At 36.2% G+C, this 24050-nt stretch overlaps 1 long non-coding RNA gene across 1 annotated transcript in view; it reads left to right on the top strand.

Moving 5' to 3' along the window:
- The window catches only part of LOC120353360, a 259038-nt gene that overhangs the window by 203650 nt on the left and 31338 nt on the right, over positions 1 to 24050 (top strand). Inside the window, exon 4 of the long non-coding RNA XR_005572305.1 lies at positions 6949 to 7041. This is a non-coding gene — a long non-coding RNA (uncharacterized LOC120353360). The remainder of the gene's footprint in view (positions 1 to 6948; positions 7042 to 24050) is intronic.

The raw sequence follows: 24050 nt of genomic DNA, 5'->3' as shown, positions 1-24050 counted from the left end.
GTATCCACCAATAATCATCATACTTCCCCCCACTGTTCTTCTAGTATGAAATTTTCTCATTTTTAATCCTTGTACTCTTCTAACTTCCATGTTTATTTATTTATTTATTCCATTGGCATTACAGATCATGATTATAATAAATATAATATGATTGGGAGAAGACAACAGGCATAGCCCAAAACTGTCTTCTCCCAAATTTTTACACAAATAAAAGTTTTAAAAAGAATAAGGTTAAGATTTCACTTTCACTTCAAAAAGTCCAATTTCCACTTCAAAACTAATGACTAAACTAAAAATGTTCTTCTTCATTATTCTCTTTCTCTTGCGTTTTCTGTCTCGTTTCCCTCTCTTCCTTCGTCACCCTTTCCAGTCCTCCCCCTCCAATCTTTTTCACAATGACCATTTTCGAAAATCATCTCCTCATGTATTTTCTCCTTATCACACCAATACTGCATTTCCCTTTTCTCCATTTTCATTTCAGTAACAGCTCTTTCCCAAATCACTCCTTTTCATTGTCTTCGTCTTATTTTCCTCTTCATCTTCTTTTATTTTCTTGTTTCATCCATCTTCTTCTCCATTATCTCTCCTTCATTTTTCTACATAATTTCCCTCTCTTTCTTACTTCTGCTCCTTGCAGTATTATAGTATCACAGTTTAGTAATTTTGATACTACAATTTTGTGTTCTTTTTCATGTTTCCCTTTTTTCTCTAATCTTCTCTCTACTCTCCTTCTCATCATTGGTCCTATATCTCTCTTATAACTTACATCTTTCTCCTTTTCAACTTTTTTGCTCATCTTTTCTCTCATACCCTTATTCCACAACTTCTACTTGCATCAGCTGATTCAAAACTCTTTGCCAACTTATCGCGGCACTAAACCTGGTTGTGTCAACTAGTGTAATAGAGGAGAAGAAGGAGAGAAATGAGGGAAATAATGAGGAAGAAGAGGATTGAGAGGAGGTTGAGGGAAAGAAGGAGGAGGAAGAAGAGGAGAAGGAATAGGAGGAGTAATAGGAGTGGGAGGAAGAGGAAGAGGAGGAGGAGTAGAATAGACAGTAGAAAGAGAAGAAGGAAAAGGAAATAAAGGAGAAGATCAAGGAGGAGGGGGAAGAGGAAGATGAGGAGGAGTAGAATAGACAGTAGAAGGAGAAGGAGAAGAAAATAAAGGAGAAGATGAAGGAGGAGAAAGAAGAGTAGGAGGAGTAGAATAGACAGTAGAAGGAGAAGAAGGAAAAGGAAATAAAGGAGAAGATCAAGGAGGAGGAGGAAGAGGAAGATGAGGAGGAGTAGAATAGACAGTAGAAGTAGAAGGAGGAGAAGGAAATAAAGGAGAATATCAAGGAGGAGAAGAAAGAGGAGGAGATGGGAGAAGACAAGCATAGCAAGCAAGATTTCCAATTAGGTTTTGGGCGGGCGGGCGTTGATTACCATGCATATCTGTTGATTGGAAGCTTGTGCAGCGTTTATGGTCCGAGATAGTCACCTTGTTTATGGCTATGCGATGCATTGCACCTCCCACTCCCACCCAATATTTGCAATGCTCTCTGGTGTCAACGTGCTTCACTATCACTACACCACGCTACTTTCTTTTTCTTCTTATCATCTTCCTCTAATTCTCCACCTTCCCACTTTTTTTTCTTCTTCTTCTTTTGATTTTCTTCTTATTTTCATTTTCCATCTTCTTCTTTTTCCTGTATTTTCATTTGATCTTCGCCACCAGCTTCTGCTCTTTCTTTCTCTACTTGAAATCATCTACTCACTTCTTTATTGACCGAAGCGAAGCTGAGGTCTTAGTTTCGACTCGATCGGCTTTTGTCTGTTTGTTTGTTTGTTCGTTTGTACTGTAGTTACAGTCGCAGTTATTGTCCGATTTGGATGAAATTTGGTATGCAAGTTCTTTGAAACAAGGCGCAGAAACGTATGTGTAACGATTTTTGGTAAGACCTCCGGTTTTTTGTAATAATTAAAAAAACGTAGAATAACGTCAAAAGTTACTTTTTCATATCTTTGAAGATATAGCAACTCATGTTCCTACTTTTCCGCAACATGTTACCAGGGTTTTGTGTTCAAGGCGGTTAGAGCGTAGTTTATCACATTGTGGCACCTTGGTTCAAATCTCGTTCTGATCAGATTTTTTGCATATGATACTATTTGTTTTATCTTATTCTAATAATATATCATTATAAAATTATCATTATGACTATGTAGAATAATTAAATTGAATCATCTTATTATTATTAAATTGATTTATCAATTAATTGGATAAATTATTTTTAAAAAATCTTCAATATCCATACATAAAGAAATATTATTATCTATGTTACAGATAACTCAACTATTTTAGTTGTGGACAATTTTCATAATAATAAAAATTAATCAACTAATAAATCAACAACCATTTCAGTTGTAGACAATATTTAACATCATAAACATTTCTTTAATCTCCAACTTCTTTTATCATAACTATCAGTTATTATTTTAGTTATTTTTTAACTGAATTTTCAGTTAATCAGGTACAATAATTATTGTATTGTATGCATTTTCTGTGCATTTTTGTGTCGCTCTACAGTGTCAATCTTTTGTTTTCCTTTAGGTATGAGATCGGGAACCGATTTGTGAGCATTAACATTCTGCATAGGCATAACAAGCCATAACATTGAATCCACTTTCCATGAAAACATCATTAGCAACCTCCTGTCATTGTCACAAACAAACCCATCTTATTAGAATCATTTCCATCTCACCATCATCTGTGAGACGATTGATTCATCATCTAAATTGCCTACTGCATATTCCATTTTCCGTCAGTTGACCGATTCTTATAATTAATTATTAGAAAATTTTGTAATATATGTTTGTATTGTGAATATGGAGACGATAAAGGTACCTCCTTGATAAGTCCGGTGTCCCTGCAAACAGTGTCTCTAGCACTTTCAATGGAGAAAATATACAGTAGATGACATGGCTAAACCTTCACAATATACTGTACTTACTGTACTGGCCCTTCTCATAAGATTGAAAGTTGTGTTCATGAGCGAGGTCTACTGTTCGCAGAACTACTAGTCATTTTGAACAATGATTCCCTCGTTTATTGTTCTCGTCTTACTTCAATTATTATTGATCTTTTTCCATCTATCATTTGAGCTACTGTACTCTATCATCTGTGTACCGAACATTCATACTCTGTTCTTCAACCAATCAATCCTGATTCTTCGTGTTCCGTCTTCAAATATCTTTGTTATTGTTAGAATAACTGTTTTTATCATTTCCTTTTTTTCGTTTTTTTATCTTCTTCAATATTATCCATCTTGTTCTCCCGTGAACGTTTCAAGTTCCCACGTGTGAGTCGAAAAGACATCTCACTCTGGACTCAAGATAGAATCACTTCCTTTTGATTCTCCAGCTTTTCCCCAACAAACATAACATTCAATAGACCTTATAACAACTACACAAGGTTACACTTTCCTATTTTGGACCTACAAAAACTTTTCCTGGATTTGTTTTCTTCTATCAACTTTCCAACCATCACTAGAGTAGTTGATAGAAGAAAACAAATTCACCGTCACCAACTACCCTGATATGTACCTTTTCCGGTATCATAATCAATAAAGAAAAACGGTTATCCTATACCCATTGTTTCTGATAAACTCAGTCAAATCCAGTGTGGGCCTCGACCCACCAAGTGGGTTACAACCTAGAGTGGGTAACAGTTGCCCATAATATTCGGTTACTTAGGTAGAGTGGGTAACAGTCATAATCTCGCCACCCCCATGTACTGGACCCGCTTCACAGTCGATAACCGTTAACAATAACAATAACAGTTAAATTAGACGACAAGTGACAACGGTTACCGCGTTATGGCTATGGCAGGGTCACGGCGAAGTTAACTGTTACCTGGTCGTAACTGTTACCAGGAACTGCTATGTACTGGGAATTTGTTGGACGAGCTCTTCCTGGTGGGACGGTCCGGAGTTCCAGAGTCGTAATGGAAATGTACACAGTTGAAGGTCTATGTTATGTGCAGGTAGGAAGGGAGGTCCGAATATCTAGGCCAAGTTGGTGTATTATTTAGGAGCATTAAGTTTCAGACTTCAGACTCACTGCATTGGTTTAATGGAAAATTGATTTGAAATTTTTCAGATTCTTCAAAGTTCTGTATGTGTAACCAATATTTTTTTCTTTTTTCACTTTTTGTGTAGTTGAGAAGTTGATATTGTGGTAATTATTCATATTGAATGAAAAAGACCAAGAAATTGTCAAAACACCACAGATTTATTGATACTTAGAAAGACCGGTTCCGGTTATTACACCATTGTCAGTCAACCTGTGATAAATTGTAAAGACTTAAAACTCTATTCCAAAACAAGTCTCATAGGAAAATATATTGGTTACATTGAATGAAAAAGACCAAGAAATTGTCAAAAAACCACAGATTTATTGATACTTAGAAAGACCTGTTTCGGTTATTACACCATTGTCAATCTCTGATAAACTGTGAGTTTTTTTTTCACAAAGTAAAATGTGAGATATTGTTATCAATGCTTTTGAAAACTCTAGATTTTCTAATCATTGGTGTTTGTATTTTTTGTATGAAGGTGGTGCGTTTCTCTATACCACAACATACAAAGCATTTTCTCATCATGATACTCCTCTAAAATGAAAGTAAATAAACATCAATTTGCCAATATTGGCTACTTTCGTACACATATACTTCATCATGGAAAATGATGAGATATACACTGATTCGTCAAAACACAAGTTCCACATCTACCTAAAACTGTGAGTTTATCAGAGATTGACAATGGTGTAATAACCGAAACCGGTATTTCTAAGTATCAATAAATCTGTGGTTTTTGACAATTTCTTGATCTTTTTCTTTCAATGTAACCAATATGTTTTCAATGAGACTTGTTTTGGAATAGAATTTTAAGTCTCTACAATTCACAGATTGACTGACAATGGTGTAATAACCGAAACCGGTCTTTCTAAGTATCAATAAATCTGTGGTTTTTTGACAATTTCTTAGTCTTTTTCATTCAATGTAACCAATATGTTTTCAATGAGACTTGTTTTGGAATAGAGTTTTAAGTCTCTATATGTTGTATTTTTTCTTTACATGTAATCAATAAATTAATTAATATTAGTCTTTCCTACTTTCAAATTCTTCCTTTCAATTTTTCCAATCTCTTTCAAATGACATCAATTATGATGAACTGGAACATTCAAGGATTGGACTGCTGAGAAAAATACTGATTTCTCATTGGTCAGAGTAAGTCCATGCCACAAAATGTTGTTCTTACATCGACCAATGCTTTCTGAGAATGAAGATCAACAAAATGGCGGATTGCAAATTTGAAATGGCTTCTCAATCTCTTTCAAATAGCATCCATTTTAATTGACTGGAACATTCAAGAATTGGATTGCTAGGAGAAACACTGATTTCTGATTTGGTCAGAGTAAGTCCGTCCCACAAAATGGTGTTCTCATCACATCGACCAATCAGAGTGTTCTCTGAGAATGGAGATCAACAAAATGACAGATTATAAATCTGAAATGGCGGATGGTCGAAAAATTGTCCAATGTGATAACTATCAGCGTACTTCCATTGATTCTCTATTAATAATATCATAGCCACCTCTAATACAGGCCGCGGCCTACGATATTGCAACGTCGCATTGTAGGCCTAGAATCTTATACATGATTGGAGAAAAAGATCAGCTGGTATTTTTTTAAATCTTTTTTTTAATGAATTGGCATAGTATCTTGGCATAGAGTAGAAAGTGGATTATAACTGAATAAGTCGAGACTAATCAATGTTATCTGAACTTAAAGAGAGTTTATCCGGAGATAGACAGTTTGTTGAGAGTATCTCCACGAGTATTCAAACTAGAAGACAATTGGAAAAGTTTAGAGGATTCATTCTTGCAACGAGGCCAAATGCTTATAATCATAACACCAGAACATGAAAAGTTTCTGAGCCTGATGTGCATTTATTAGCGTTCCAGACGTCTAGCAAAATTCACAGTTGACTTTATTATTGTGATATAGCTGAGTTTCACCCGTATCATGATGCAACGGTGGCTATGGTTTTGTTTCATGTGTATCATGTCTGTGATCCACTTGTATCAATTTTTCGGAGCATCAGATAAACGTTGTATCTTGTATCATATTGTGTATCTTGCCAACTATGTGAATCTTGCATGATTATCTTTCTATTATTTACTCTTGCTGTATTTATATTAGTGATTTGAGGATAATATTTTTGTTTTCTGTCCAGTTTCTTAACCTTCAAAATTCTTAGTTTCTGTTGTTTTTGAGTGAAAAAGGACTAAATTTCAGAAGAGTGGAATCATAACCTCATTTCGGACTTTTAAAATAATATTATCTAAATTTGGGAGAGAAATAGTACAAGGAGTATCCTTAGTTTTTCTCTCCCATTCATTGCTTTCTTGTAAAAATTAGAATAATAAATAAATATAACACTCAGTACTTATTGATTATTGAATAATTATTGTCGTGTATCTTGATATGAGTTGATATATTCATAGTTCAATATTCATTGAACTATTTGTTTTTTCAATATTCCATTTTCAATATTCCATTTTTCAAGTTCCATTTCAATATTCATAGTTTCTCATTTCTGATCTCATTTATCTTGTTTTTTTTTGTTTCAAAACTATCACGAATTAGCTATATTATTTCTGTGTCTTGTGAACCGTATCATCTTGATGGAATATTCCTTAAATTTTCGGGACTCAGTGCACATTTCTATGAGATTTATTTTTTCCGAGCTCATATTTTTGCATTGTAAGTGATGTAGATGAATTTCATTATATAATGTGAACTCAAGTTACCATCAAGTTAATTCAAGTAGAATGTATCAAGTAGTAATTTTCTATATACATTTTCCATTCCATACTAAATTAAATTTGTTTTTCCGTTTTTCAGATGGTCACGAGGACAAAGAAAATATTTGTGGGGGGCCTCTCGGCCCCGACCACGTTAGAAGACGTCAAAAACTATTTCGAGCAGTTTGGACCGGTAAGTTCACAAAAACACAAATTTCTGTCAAATTTACTCAATTTATTACACGCTGACAAGTCATGAAATGTGATTTTATCCTTGAAATTAGTGTTAGTTTTTCACTGCACAGTATTCGTAGACTACTGGAATCTTGAAAATTGATCATTTTACTAACGTAACGGAAACAGTGTTATTGAGTTTGAACTCAATACAACTTTGATTGAATGGATTAATCTTTCTAAAATAACCTAGAATATACAATTGAACTTCAATTCAAATCACTTTGAATCTCATCAACTGATCACAAAAAAACTGTATCATTGTGTAATTAAAATTCAACACTTTGTTCCATTTTCAATTCAAACGCTAAACATTTATATCAAATTTTAATACTTAGAAACTTTTCCGACTTGAGAAATTTTCAATATTTGTGGACTTATGAGAATTGATTTGATGATACCCTTCATTCTATAACTGAAGTTGAGGTGAAGTTTCAATTCCAGTAGAGTTTGAACTCAATACAACTTTGATTGAATGAATTAATCGTTCTAAAATAACCTAGAATATACATACAATTTCAATTCAAATCACTCTGAATCTCATGAACTGATCACAAAAAAACTGTATCATATCACTGTTGAGATTTCACTGTCAATTCAATGATTACTTTCAAATTCCCCTCTACTTGTCCACTAAATTGAGTTGGAATCACTGGCATTCAATAAAATAATGAAAAGCCAATTTAATCACAAGTCCGAAAACATTCCTTGTTGAAACAGTCCCCGAAATAAATCGTCATGTTTATTTTTCCAGTCTTCAATTCAAAAATTCTTGAACCCATCAATGAAGCACAACCTGAAAAATATGAAACTCAATTTGAATTGATTGATGCACACTCCACGCCAGTGGACTTTCAGCAAGTAATTCATTTCACTGATAAAACTGAACATTCCGCTGATATTCAGAGATTCACTTTTCAGTATTGGATGAATGAGGAGCAGTCATTTCATTTATGAGAAATTCTGACAGTTTTAAGTGAATCCTACTATATCCTCCCTCATCATGAACTGTCAGAATCCATCATAAATAACATGAATACCACGCATTCATTTAATGCTGACAGTTTAAAGTGTATCTCACTATGGCCTCTCAAAACATAAACTGTCAGAAGACCTTATAAATGATATCAACTCTACCCCTTAGAACAGTACTGACATTTTGGAGTGAATTTCGCTGCAAAGTGAGGGCACCTATCAATCGGCGGAAAGCTTCTTCTATCATCAATATTCGTGAAAAGTGACGGCATCCAGAAAAATAATGAAAAATGCTGAACGGTCGGTTCGAATTTCCCGCCACTCTATCCAGATGCTGTCTGTATTTTTCATTCAATATTGTTACATGTCAGGGTTTGTTTCATTTATCAATTGGAGAGTATGGGGATATTGAAGAGTTTTTGAAGTACTTGGTTGTCTACTGGTTGTATGAAGGTGGGTGAGAAATTCCTTTATTTATCACATTTTTTCAACTTCATCTATTTTTGCTCCATCTTCGTACCTCGACATCTTCTCGCGAACTAACCTTTGTACATCCTGTATTTGTATCAGTATAACCTTGTCAATAACCAAATTCCTTCCCAAATTATTGTCTTCCCGAATATCAATCTATTTTTGATGAAGAATAATATTATTATTGAATGCTTTATTAACCAAGTAGTATTAATGTAGTAATGTGAAATTTGGGAGATTTTTATTATTCATTATCTACACTGGATTTTCGCAAAAAATGTCAAATGAAAATCGCTCAAACTCTCAGGAATGATAGTAATTGACGAGAGGAACAATAACATGTCATCACATTGGCGACATTCACTCCTATTATCGAGTTATAAGCATTTGAAGATTTATCAAGAACTAGCCGTCAGGCTCGCTTCGCTCGCCATATCCGTCTAGCCAGGGGGCTCCGCCCCCTGGACCCCCGACTAGATCGTCCAAGGATGAGATCAGCAGGCTCGCTTCGCTCGCCTGCATTTTTCATTTGAGCATTTTATCATATGTTAGGACGGGATCCAGTCGGGGATCCAGACTAAACATCTGGCTAAACGGATATGGCGAGCGAAGCGAGCCTGACGGCTAGTAATATAATATTCCCAGGAATAGCTCTGATTGAAGTAGCAGTGCCCAATCAATTTTTCCGCGATAAATGCATTTCAATCTTCAACCTGGTGCCAACCTAACACAGTCAACTCAACTCAATGCCAACCTGACAAAATTATTAATTAGTTACCAGTTAACAACTGTTCCGAAGAGGTACTCTCTCTAGATTATAGTTCTATATTAACATATGGTATGGACATTTTCCAATTATAATTAAGAGCATAAGAAGGATATACATGCTAAAAGACGAACTTTAAACCCTTAAAAACCACCTTAGAGTTAAAATATTGCCAAAAGATTTCTTAGTGCGCCTCTAAAGGCCAACTGAACATACCTACCAAATTTGAACGTTTTTGGTCCGGTGGATTTTTAGTTCTGCGAGTGAGTGAGTCAGTCAGTCAGTGAGTGAGTGCCATTTCGCTTTTATATACACAGTATATAGATAATGTTTTATTGAAGAAGAATCTAACTATAGAATTCTATGGTATCAAACTCAGAATATCATCACTTTTATCTCAATAAAATGTGAAAATTCTCAATTGCGCGTTCCAGAGGCTTTGACTTTTCCCACGTAAAATTATAATTTTACAGTGCTTATATTTTCTTTTCATTGTCAAAGTCTTGTTAGCTGCAGGTTTAGGCCTATATATAAGTATAGTATAGATCGATATAGTATTGAATCTTGAAAGAATAGACTCAAAGCAGTCAAAACAACAGATTCATTCGAATATCGTGTATAGAATATATCGGTAGTTATGAATATTTACGCCTCTCAATCTATTATCAACTGGATCTGAAGCAGAGATCATAACTGTTTATGTAAAGGTGCGTACAGATTTACGCGCCGCGAACATGAGCAATTCACTTTTAATCAGCTGATGCCAAGCTTTTTATATCTGTGTCTAACCGTTACTGTAAAAATACAGATATAATCAATTCAATTCAATTCAATTTGTTCAATCCACTTTTATTTCACATTTTTTTATATCTTTCTTTTCTATTCTGTATTATGTTTGTTTGTGAAATAAATGAATTGATTGATTGATTGATTGATTGTTTGCCATATATACAAGATTTATACAATTACAAATTCACATAATAATTTGGGTACATCATACAGAAATTCAGAATATACTCTATTCTTGAAATAATAAAAATAAAAGATATAACATAACTGAAATCCCAGTTGTAGTCATTTTACCGGCAATAATTGCTAGCAGAGACACGTGTCTGATCGCTAGCAATGAGTGTTCAGTTCAAATCATTGAAAGATTTTTTTTTTTACTGAAACACAAAAAAAAAGAAAATTGTAGAAATTCACAAAATCACAATTTTATTCTAGGTATTCACCAAATCAATCTCTTATTTTGTATTTTATGATTAAAAGTCTATTTTGAAAAATATTCTAGTTTTTACCCATTCATCAATATCTTTTGTAAGTTTAATCAGCTGATTAAAAGTGAATTTCTCATGTTCGCGGCGCGTATATCTGTACGCACCTTAAGAAGTTTGAGTGTGAGAACCGCAAACCCAGGTAAACCAGGTAGTGGGGAAAGTAGAATCATTTTTCCTATGTTGATCGATTCAGAGAAAGAGGGATCAAGAATTTAACATAGCTGAGAGAATAAGAAGACAGCCTCCTATTCACGTATGACTGAACCCTCCTCCTATTCATACACCTTCTCCCTTCCACCCCTCCTCCTCCTCCTCCTACTCCTCCTCCTAAACTGCCCATCCACCACTCATCACTCCCTCTGCTTCAACTCTTCCTTCTCATCCACCTCCTCTTCCTCCTACTCCACCTCCTCCTCCTCCTTCTCCTCCTCCTCCTCCTCTTCCTCATATTCTTCCTCCTCACCCGTACCGCTCACGTCATGTACCGTACCCCGTCACGACGGGGTTCATGACAAATGACTGCAACTCTGATCACCTACGGTTGTTGTGTCGGGGAGGGAGTGTTTGAGAGGGGGTAAGGTATAGGGGTAGGTTTCGAAAAATGGAAATCGGGACGAATTGATGGGATATTTAGGTCCCCTGAGCAGCTGCAAACATTCTCGGAAAAAAGGGTATCTCGCTTGGGGGGATGCTTTCGTGGGGGGAAGGGTTTGTACCCCTTTTACAAAACATTTTCCCTCTCTGTTCAGTGTACCCATTGCGTTATATTCCTCCTTCTGCTGTACCCCTCTTACAACATATTACTCTGTCTTCATCTTGAAACTGTAGAATCATATTTCCATCCTTTTCTGTAGGTACCCTTTTTACAATACATCTTCTATCTTCTTCTGATACCTCTCACGGTATATTTCCATCCTTTCTCATGTTTTTTGCTCTCCCGTTGCCTTAGTGCACACTTTATAACACATTTTCTGTCTCCGTCTAAGAACTCCCACATAATAGTCCCTCCTTCTTCAATGCTATCTGTCTCTCTTTCTCTTTCTCACATTCACTCAATAACTCTCTCTCACTTCTGGACCTACACTGATGCAAAATTGTAGGCGACATAGCAGTTTAATTGTTCCAATCCACGTTTTCCCCCTTGCTAAATATGCTTGCTCTTTTATTCCGGGTTATATTGTGTATTTTTCTTCTTGTTTCTCAATGTTCCTTCTCATTCTCTTTTTCTCAATTCTCCTTCTCCTCATCCAACTCTCTCTCTTCTCTTTGTTTTTTAGCCTTTTACGTTTCATACTACTTCAACTAACTCTTGCAGAATAATATCTTCCTTCCTTCATCACTCTCATCTCCTATACCTACCTACGTTTCTCTTCATCTGTCCCACTCCCACTATTTTCCAACGATATTCTCTTTCGTACTTCTATTCTTGATTTACCTCGATCACCTGATACCCGTGTTTCTTTTTTTGTGAGAAAATAAACCTTTTCCTCAATCTTCACTTGAAAACCAATCTCATCCATTGATGAATTCGATGTTGAAGTCTATTTAAATTATTTTTTAATTAATTATGTTGGAGTATTGATACCCTTGAAGAATCTGTTAAGTTTTTGAGAAATGCGTCACCATTAAATAGTACATTCAAATGTACTTGAATTTTATCATATTTCCTAAGACATGGGTGAGAAGATTGAAGTTCAAAAATGAATAAATTATAGAATAAGTTGAAGGAACATGGTTGAAAAGGGATAAAGCAAGGATGTGGAGAAGCGAGAGAAGAAGAATAAGATGTCGAGAAAGTCAGTGGAGATTTTGGATTTATATTCAAATTAAAAAAAAGAAGATTAGGGAGAATAAAAGTGGGGGAGAAGGGAAACAACACAAAAAACATAATCAACAATTTTGGAGTTATAAGGAAATCGGGAATATGACAAATAAATATATAGGAAGATATGAAAACGTAGAAAGATGAGAAGTAGCTTAGAACAGAGAGGAGGAAGGAGAAGTAGTCGGAGAAAAGTCGGAGGAATGGAAAACAACACAGAAAACAGAAACAACACTGTGAAATCAACAATTTCGGAGTTATAAAGAAATCGGTAATATGGAAATAAAAATATAAGGAGGAAGATAAAAACGTAGGTTTTTAGTAGCTCAGTAGAAAGAGTAGGAAATCGGATAAGTAGTGGGAGAAGAGTTGGAGAAATGGGGTAAGTGAAGTAGAATTATACCCGGTTTTCATAACATAGAGAAAAGAATGCACGCATGCATTCGTATAAGCCAGTCGTGTGTGAGTGTGTGTGTGTGTGTGAGCGCCTTATTATTCATGATAGCAGTCATATATCGCAGGGGTAGGAGAGGGGTTCGGTGGGTTATAACAGTTGGAGAGGGAGTGAGAGAGTGTATGAGAGGGTAAGAGAGTGAGTGAGAGTGAGGAGGAAAACTAGCACACATGTGTTGAACAGGGCATAGCAGACATTACTCATGGCGTTACAGCTAAATTGCTGGGGCACTGAATTAAATTCATCGGGGGACCGGAGAGAAAAAACTGAGAAGAAAGATGTATGGTGGCGGAGAGAGAGATGGAGGTAGGTAGTGGGATTGTAACAAAGAGAGATAGAGGTAAGTGAAGGAGTTGTAAGGGATAGAGACAAAGGTACGCAGAGGGATAATAAGTTGAAAGTAGAGGATTTGAAAAAGGATAAGGTGGGGAGATGATAGAGGTTGCGTAGAAGATGAGGAAGAAAGAGATCTAGAAGGAATTTTGAAAATGTAGAGGAGAAAGGTGAAGAAAGATATTAGGATAAAACAGAAAAGTTTCATTTTTTGAGAGAAAAAAGAGTTAGAGAGAAGATGGAAATGGATTTAAAGGAATTATGGATAAGGAGAAGGAGAGAAAGAAGAAGAAGAAGAAGAAGAAGGAGGAGAGGAAGAAGAAGAAGAAGAAGAAGAAGAAGAAGAAGGAGAAGAGATTATCGAACTCTGTATAGTGTACTCATATGTTCATCCATCGAAAAATGAGTTTGAATATCGTTTGATTTGTTATTACAAAACAAATCAGAAGGATAGAAAATTGCAGAGTAAGGTGTGAAAGGACAGATAAAGGCAAGGAGAATACATGCACATTATATAGATAGGTCTTCATAGGCCTATCATAGGCTTTTGTTCTTCATCTATCACCATCTGTTCTTCAATAATCGAAACTATGTTGTTAATTAATTAATGTTATGGTTCTTATGTCTGTTTCAAGACCTCTGAATCTATCCTGTTCTATCTGAATTCATCCAGATTCGTAAAAAGATGACAAATTTCGGAATCCATCCAATCCAAGACTACTTATGAGAAGCTAAAATGGAAGTGAATTGATCTATTTCTGGATATCATAAGTTTCCTACAGACTTATGCGACACGAACACGTGCATTTCACTTTCATCAAGAATTAATTCGCTACAAAAACTTCGCAATAAGCATTTTCAATCAAATACTTTACTATAACAATAGAAGAGCATGAAGAAAAACCTTGATGAAAAATATTCATCAACTGATTTTATGCTTATCATATCTGTATCTTACTGTTTTTTTGCACTATACAGATGTTTTGAAATTTAGAATTTTAACAAAAGTATAATTTGTGGATTTAAGTGAAATTTTTTGTGATTGTGAAGGAAGATTTTTGTTTGGATTTGTATTTTGGAATTGATTAATCTGGTAAATTCAAAATTATTGGATACATTTTTTGGACTCAAAATAGTGTGTGAATTAAGTTATCATTTACATAACCTCTAGACTGTGTATTCCAAATTAAGGTTTAAAGCAGTTTTTGGCGAATTCCTGTTGTTTTTACCTGCATTGTATCTATTGTCTATGAATAAATGAATATTATCATCTCTACATTGTATTATTCAAATGTATCTCTCACAGATATAATGAGGATAGTATGAGATGATGAAAAATGAAATAAACGCGTGTTTGTGGCGCGTAAGTCTCCACGCACCTATGAGTCTTTCTCGATCAAGATGAATGTTATTGATGATACTAAACCACAGTTATCAGTCATGTTGCAACTGATAGATCCATACAAAAAAGATATTTCTACTAATACAATACTTCAGATTCACCCTCATTCCCTCCAAGTGGTCCCTGATTGGTCGAAACCAGTTGTCACCACAGATTGCCAGCTAGTTAACACGGTCTCCCTCTGATGGCTGCCGTTCAAATCTCCCCAGGCCACTCCTGTGTCCCCGCTATCGACTATCGACTAGCAACGGCTACCGATAACGGATGGCGACCATTCCAGTTTCCGAACCGTGGAACAGCAGCCGAGAGCATTATCTGGCCTCCGAGAAGATAATTCTGTCGGGCCAAAGCCAAATTAATGACCAACATCTTTTAGAGTTCTCGGCCGCCATTGCTCCATTCTTTCAATGCACATTTTTCTCCCGGTAACCACACGCTTACACCATATCTCTCTTATCTCATCGTGTCTATCTCTGTCCTGCTCTTTTGTATTATCTCTAGCTCTATCTCTCCTTCCCCTATGCATATCCTCTTTCCCGAAATTTCTTCTCCATTATTTTTATGCACATTTTTTTCTGTCTCGTTACACTATCGCACCTTAATACTGTATATCTTTCCTTATATCATCGTGTCTATCTCTGTCTCACTCTTATGTATTATCTCTAACTCTATCTCTCCTTCCCTAGTGCATATCTTCCTTCCCAAAATTTCTTCTCCATTATTTTTATGCACATATTTATCTGTCTTGCTACACTATCGCACCATAATACTGTATCTTTATATCATCGTGTCTATATCGGTCCTTCTCCTCTACGGTATATAATCTCTAGCTCTATTATTCCTTTTCCATATACATATTCTTCTCGCCTTTTCTCCATAATTTCTATTCCATTTATTCTATATAAATTTTTATCTATGTCGTTACACTATCTCACAATATATCTATCTTTACCTGATCATGTCTATCTCCATTCTTCTATCCGTTGTTTTATTCCATATCCATCCTACACTTCTATATTATTATCCATCTTTACCTCATCGTGTTTATATCAATTTTTCTATTCGTTGTTGTATTCTACTCTTCTATATGATTTTCCCCATTTTCATTTCCTTTTTATGTAGTTGAGAAGTTGATATTGTGGTAATTATTCATATTGAATGAAAAAGACTAAGAAATTGTCAAGAAACCACTGATTTATTGATAATTAGAAAGACCGGTTTCGGTTATTACACCATTGTCAATCTCTGATAAACAATTTGACAATTTCTTAGTCTTTTTCATTCAATTTTCATTTCCTCCCACCTCTAAATATTCTGCTTTCTTTTCCCCACTGTTTCTTCTTCATTCTTCCAATGCACATTTCTCTCAGACTCACTTCTTTTTTACACCATATTCAACTCTGTGTGCGGTTGCACAACAGCCGGTTAAATTCTAAAGATGATTGAAATTTCCACGAGAACCAATCAGAGAAGCTGTCTTTGCAAAAACACCTCTGATTGGTTCTCGTGAAATTAATTACGGATAAAATTTAACCGGCTGTTGCGCAACCGGGCCTATATCAATCTTTTGTCCATATTCATACACTTTTGCATATTACCTTACTTATTTTCTTTCCAAGTAGCTCCATTATGTGAAAGCTATAGAACTGGAGGATGTACGTAAAGCTGGAGAAGCCATGTTCATCTAAGACTGAACTGTCTTACTAAAACTAAATACTCAGATTATTGAAGAATGACTGCAACACGAATCAAATAGAGCGATTGGTGTCGTGATCGCGCTGATAAGCTATGGAAAAGATAAGTTAAGCTCCAAGTGCCTGCTACTCCCGTTGTAAGGGTGACCACTTCAAGAGCCGAACTCCTGTAAATACCATTAATGAGTTCCAAATTCGCTTCCCAGAGGTTTGGAATCCACCTGAAGCTCTAGGTTCACTCATCTCTCATCAGCTTCATCATCATCAATCACATCACACACGCACAAGCCTGGAGCTCATGTGTGCATCATCCTCAGAATAAAAAGCATTTCAACTGGGTCATCCCTCTGAGTCATCCCTCAACTATATAATATTCATCATATAAATAAAAATAAAAATCTGAGTACCCTTTTTAAAATGTTAAATTTTTTTCAGATTTTTATTCTTCTTCTTCTTCTTCTTCTTCTTTCCAGGATTAGGCGTACACACCTGTTCCGGTTTCAAAGGATATAACTATTTTTCTTACCATCTTTTCAGAGGTCTGCCAAAATCCCTTCTACCGTAGGGTCTATATTTCATGACAGCCTTTGGTATCCTAGTATCTGGCATTCGTTCCACATGGTTTTTCCAGTTCAATCTGTTTATTTCAAGCTGTGCAGCTAATAATGATATTCCTAACTCATTTCTAATGTCATCATTGCGGAATTTGTCTAACTTTGTGCAACCTTTCACACTTCGATGAAAACGAATCTCTGCTGCTTGAACTCTGCTTAATGTTTTCTTCTTGCTAACACAAGTTTCTGCTCCATACAATAATGTTGGTACCGCCATCACTCACAAGTTTCAGATTTTTATTTTTGACCGAGCGAAGTGAGATATAAGATTCAAGTCGACGGTTTGGCATTTCTCTTAATGTTTAAATGTTTGAATGTTTATATGTTTTCATGTTGCGCATTCACGGCGAAACGCTGTAATAGATTTCCATGACATTTGACAGGTATGTTCCTTTTTAAATTGCGCGTCAACGTATATACAATGTTTTTGGAAATTTTGCATTTCAAGGATAATATAAAAGGAAAAAGGAGCCTCCTTCATACGCCAATATTACCGTAAAAATCAGACTATTGAATTATTCATCATAAAATCAGCTGTCTTGTGGTCTATAATACTACTTGTTCAAAAACATCGAACATCTTGAAAATGTATCTTTCCATTTACGTTAGTAGACAGTTGACTATAATACTACCCGTTCAAAAACATCGAACATCTTGAAAATTGTATCTTTCCATCAACGTTGTAGACAGTTGCAGCCAGACTTGATACCAGCGCTCACACTCACATTCCGGGAAGACACGTCACGGTACGATATAGGACAGAAAGCTCTATGTTTATTTAGGATTTTTTCTAGACATTTTTAATTGATAAATTATTTATTAATTTTTGAGAAAACATAACAACAGGACAATGTAACTCACTGAGCGCGAGGTCTACTGTTCACAGAACTACTAGTTATTTATATTCAAAAGTAGCCCTAAAGAGAAAAATACAATATTCATCATTCCTCAACTATAACTGATTTCTCGAATTATGCTGAAGGCTTGAATCGGCTTCTCAAGTTAAATGAGTGATCATTATTTACTTGATTTGACTGATACGCTCCTATTTCCGCCGTTATATGGGGCGGTTATTTGTTATAGAAACATTGAAATTTCACGTATATTCTCATTTAGAGTAGAGGAATTGGACAGATTGTCAAAAATTCAACGTGGTATAAGATTCTCAACGAACTGCGATGTATCAAAAGTAGAAAAAAAACTTGAGAGGCGGTATTGCCGATTTCCAGAATCGGGGTTACTTATGTGCATGGTTTCAATTGTGGTATTGAAAGAGGGCTGAAAACCTTCCCCCCCTCTTTCAGAGAACAATCGGCATGATGTGAGAGGTGTGTCGGTGGGGGGGGGAGGGGAATGAAACTCGGGACACGAAATTGCACTTCTTTTGGGGGTCAGGGGACGCAGGGGGGAACACCATGCAAATGGGGGAAATGAGTAGAGCGTCATCCATGTGCTTCAAATACTCAAAAACTCTCCACAGTTCGAACTCTTGTCAAGAATCGTGCGCTGCTCTTCCAACTCAGATTGGATGGGGTTAGACACGTGGCTGTGAGGAAGTGTGTTAGCGAGTTGGGAGGAATCGAATTTGAATCAGAGTCCTACTGTTATGAGCGACATACGATACAAAATAAAATTGGAGACTTCAACGATCAATATGTTTATCATAATATATTTATTTGTAGCACATAACAGGAAACATTTCACAGTCTTATTGACCGAGCGGAGGTCTAAGATTCAAGTCGACGGCTTGGCATTTCTCTTGATGTTTAAATGTTTATAAGTTTATATGTTGCGCATTTACGGCGAAACGCGGTTATAGATTTTCATGAAATTTGACAGGTATGTTCCTTTTTAGATTGCTCGTTGACTTATATACAAGGTTTTTGGAAATTTTGCATTTCAAGGATAATATGAAAGGAAAAAGGAGCCTCCTTCATACGCCAATATAAGAGTAATAATCAGACTATAGAATTATTCATCATAAATCAGCTGACAGGTGATTACACAGATGTGTGTAGAAGCCAGTCTATTGCTGTATTTCCATAAGGTCTATAGTTTCAATCAGGTACTTGTGGATGAGCAACGTTATTTCCTTGTGAATTTCCAAATTTCTCTAGTAATCTTAATACAGAGTGCGCTCTAGTAGATCTGCACCTCAGTCATTCTTAAAGTTGAATGCAGCTGTAAAATTATTCATATCATCTCAATTATCACTAAACTACTTAGAATTTTTGAGTAGAGATGTTCCTTCACAGTTATTTCCTTGTAAATTTTCAAATTTCTCTAGTAATCTGAATACAGAGTGCGCTCCAGTAAATCTGCACCACAGTCATTCTCAAAGTTGGATGCAGCTGTAAAATTATTCACTTCATTATTTTTATGAACTATTCAATTTAATTAATAAATAATACAAAACAACTGTTGGTGTATATCTTTAGTATATCTTTCCATTACAGAAGAGGATGAAGTGTTCAAGCTATTCATGATTCTTATTGGTTAATTGATAGGCTTCTCTCCACCCTTACAATTTTGTAACCCACCTCCAAAGTCCAAATTCTGTCTTCCTGTAATTCCTGAAATCCTTCGCGTTCAACAACGAAATAAAACAGGGGGACAGAGAGAGCTCCAAGTCGTAAATCTTTGTCACAATGTCTCCGAGCACGTGATGTGGGGGTTAAGGTACCCCCTCAATCCCCCCAACCCCTTAAACCCCCTTCTATGGTAGTAGTTGTACCAGTCGGCTACTCGCTAAAGTATTCTAGTAATAGCATGTCGGCAGTAACTTGGTTGTAGCTTGTCTGTCGCTAGCTGCAATATTTAGAGCGAATTTGTGATTGTCAGACTCTGACGTGGTTGTGACAGGTTTACGGCAGGCTTTTGACAAGTCGGTGATGAGTTTATGACGGCTATTTCTGGATAAGATCAGATGTTCTAGCGGATACTACAATTATTAGGTATTCATGAAGGGGAACAGGGCAAAGTAACATGAATAGTATAGTATTTGGTGTAGTAATTTTTGAGGAAATAGTATTTCGTATATCAAACATGTTGGGTGTATCTTTATATCAACGTACACTACTACGATTTAGGAATCTGCACTGATTCAATAAATATTAGGTATTTATAGAGGAAGTACGGTGGAATAGCATGAACAGTGTAGTATTTTTCATCATAAGGAAATAGTATTTGGTATATCAAACATGTTGGGTGTATCTTTATATCAACGTACACTACTACGATTTAGGAATCTGCACTGATTCAATACAATAGATATTAGGTATTTATAGAGGAAATACGGTGGAATTGCATGAATAGTGTAGTATTTTTCATCATAAGGAAATAGTTTTTGTATCCTTATATCAACTTGCTTTACTTCGACTCAGAAATCTGTTGTGAATACAAAAGGTATTAGGTAGTCTATTTATAGAGGAATACCGTAAAATAACATAAACAGTTGTGTCTTTCTTTGCGAGGAAATAAGTATTGGATATTTTCATAATATAAGCTATATTCACTACTACGACTCAGGAATCTGTCGTTTTCACCTGGATAATATAAGGATATGATCCAGTAAAATATATGGTTATAATGTGGTAAATATATGTATATATTAAAATATGGTATATATGGTTGAATATATGGTACTCAAAAGCTATTCAAAAATCTAAGCATTCCAGCCTTCTCACTCCCTAAGCTGAAGTTGAAAGATATTGGAGGTTCATAATAAATTCAGGTGTAGAAATTGAACATTTGAATTCAACCGTTGTCCGCTGAGTTACGTTTGACTCAGTGGACAACGGTTCAATTCAAATGTTCAATATAATTTGAGCATGGGCTATATCTTTTCAAATAAGTTGGAAGCTTTTCTTATTCTGTGTACATCTGAACCAATAAGATATTGTGAACAACTGATTCGAATAATGTACTTACTTATTCAAGCTACTTAGATATTTTATCTGTTCAATATTTGTTGTTCCCGTGGGTTCGGATCCAGGTTTTCACATTATGTTGATAGAGTTTATGATTGGAATCACAGTAATTCAGAGAATTGTACAAACTCAATACAATAACTTGCCTTACTAATGATCAACTAGCTATCAATTCAAGACCTTGGACCTATCACAATTACCTACTGTACATTTTTCCCACATTCATGCTTACACCTAAAATCAAGAAACCCTAGATTCAAGAACCCTAAAATATAGAATCACCAGAGTTTCTTAACCCTAGAAAATCCAGAAGCCACACTAAGACCTAGAGTTTCCTAGAGACCCCAGAGATCCTTGAGACACTGGAACCTTGAAACTATAAGCTGTGTACAGATATACGCGCCTTCAATGCGCTCCGCGAACGCTCCGCCCTCGTTCCGCCATCGCTCCGCCCTCGCCCTGCACTCGCTCCGATCATGAACGTTACGGGAGATGTTAGCTCTTCTCGCGTTCCACTCTTGCTCCCCGGTCGATCATCAATCGCTCTGCTCGAGTGACGTTCGATTACGGAGCAGAGCGAAAGTCTGTACGCACCTTCAGAGTTTCTGTACCCCAGAGACTCCAGATACCACACTGAAACCTAGAGTTACCTAGAGACGCTGGAGATACTCAAGACACTTGGCACCAGAAAGCCTAGAGTTTCCAAACCCTAAAAACCCCAGAAACCACACTAAGGCCGAGAGTTTCCTAGAGATACTGAAATTTAGAAACCCTAGAGTTTCTCAACCCTAGTAACTTCAGTAACCACACTGAAACCTAGATTTACCTAGAGACGCTGGAGATTCTCGAGACACTTAAAACCATAAAGCCTAGAGTTTTTTACGCGAGTGACAGTAGTCGAGTGGATCAGATGCTGGCTTTATGATTCAGAGGCCCGCATTCAAATCCCGGCCCGGGCAAGATATTCATCTCGGGCCACTCCCGTGTTTCGGATGGACACGTTAAGCTGTCGGTCCCGGTTGCCTAAAAAGCAGTCGTTAGGTCATGTCAGAGGCTCTGAAATTGATCAGTTGCGACCTGAAAACTCTGACACCAGACCTGAGCCAGCCAGGTCACACGATATTATTATTATTTTTAGAGTTTCTAAACCCTAAAAACCCCAGAAACCACACTAAGACCTGGAGTTTCCTAGATATACTGAAATCTAGAAACCCTACAGGTTCTCAACCCTAGAGACTCCAGAAACCACACTGAAACCTAGAGTTACCTAGAGATCTTCAAGACACTTAAAACTAGAAAGCGTAGAGCTTCTGAACCCTAGAGACTCTAGAAACCACACTAAACGACCAAATACTTGAAAAAACAGATTTACTTTGCGTCAGTGCTAACATAAAGTGAGATTCAATTGACATTTTCAGCATTCTATAAATAAGTAACAGATCAATGTCATCAATCCTATCGACCATTCAACCAATACTGACTCACTCCGGACTTTCAGCATTCTTTCTAACATCAATGCCTCCCATTCAACCAAAAATGCTGACAGTTTAAAGTGGGTCTGACTATAGCAGCTCTATATGGTGAGATGGAAATGTGATGAAGAGGTTAAGTGCAGTGTTTTGCCAACAGAGCCGAATGCGTGGATGTCAGTTTCACTTTAACCCCGCCAATGCAAGCATACAAACCAAAGTCACATTCCAATAGGGATTTATTTCTCCTTCTTTATCCCTTTTTCTCTCTCTTTCAACCCTGCTTCCAGTGCGTTTCTTTCTGTCGGATTGCGGCGCTAAAAGACGACGCGAGTGCTCTATATTATAAACAGCAGCACGTGAATGATGAATACCTGTGAAGTGTCGAAGCACGTCGCTTACATCGAAATCACTTCTTCTCCCATTCAATTCACCTCTTTGTTCTCTATTTTATTCGGATTCTCGACACCTTCTCTCCCACTACTACTCTATATCCTTTTTCTTGTTCTTCTACTTCTTCGTGTTTGTCTTCTCCTGATCCTTCTGCTTCTTCTTTTACCTGTTTCTTCTTCTTCCTCTTTATTCATCTCTTCCCTCTTCTACCTCTCCTCCTCAAGATGATTCTTTCCCTACACCACCTCCTCATTGGCCCATATGAATAAAACCAGAGCAAATGCTCATGAGCAAGAGCATGGAGCATAAAGTTTTGCTCATGAGCAAAAATTAGAAGCAAAAGCATTTGCTCATTTTTATATGAATAAGCTTTACCTTATACTCTTACCTTATGCACTTGAACTCTGGAGCTCACGTATTTTAAAGATCAGCTGATTCGCTTTTATAGCCTTACTTTGTTTTTATATTTTCTTAAATGCCTATTTCCTATTTCGTGATGGCTATCTTTATATCAGGTATCTTTATATATTTTGTATTTATTCTTTTGTAGGAATAATGGTGATATATATCATGGTTGAATCTAAAAAGGGTTTTATAGTTCTCAACTATTAGTTGTGATCGTATCTGGTAATCTGGTATAGTTTTCTCTTCCTCATACGAATTAGTTGAGCCATTTTACTATGAGCAAAAGGTGATAAGCTGCTCTAGACTAGACTCACCTTTTTTGAAGCATTCGCGCAAAGTTGAGCAAATGCTCTAGTTTATTCATACAATTTTGAGTATGAGCTTTTACTTTTGAGCAAATGCTCAAACTATTTTTTTGATGAGCATGAGCAAAAGGTTTTGCTCACGTTCATTCATAGAAAATGAAGCAAATGCTCAATATTTTAGAAGTATAAGCAAATGGTCAACTTTATTTATATGGCCCATTATCTCTTCATCCTCTTCCTCTCCTCTTCATCCTCCCCTTCCTCCTTCTTCTTATTCTCCTCCTCCACCCTCCTCTTCCTATGTTTTTTCTCTTCATGTATTATTTCTTCTATCACCATATCATCCTTCCTCGATTTCGTTCTCCAATAACCTACATCCTTTTTCTCAAAATGCTTTCTCCTCCACTCCTTCACTTTGTTTTCTTTGGGTTTTTTCATGTACATCCTCTCCCTTCATTTTAATTTTTCCTCCGTCTCTTTTTTCCTTTTTTCTCTCTCATTTCAAAATACCTTCATATTTATGATCATTCATGATTTTCATAATTTAACGTAATCAATCAATTCTATCGTTTGTTATGATTCTGATTATCAATCCTTATTATTGGATGAAAATCTTCATATCCATTTCAAACAAGACCTCTCGGATTGCTTCTCTCCTC

This window comes from Nilaparvata lugens, chromosome 10, assembly GCF_014356525.2.
Source record: "Nilaparvata lugens isolate BPH chromosome 10, ASM1435652v1, whole genome shotgun sequence".
Lineage (NCBI taxonomy): Eukaryota > Metazoa > Arthropoda > Insecta > Hemiptera > Delphacidae > Nilaparvata > Nilaparvata lugens.
Note: the sequence above shows the minus strand (reverse complement) of the source record. Positions and strands in the feature narration are given on the sequence as shown.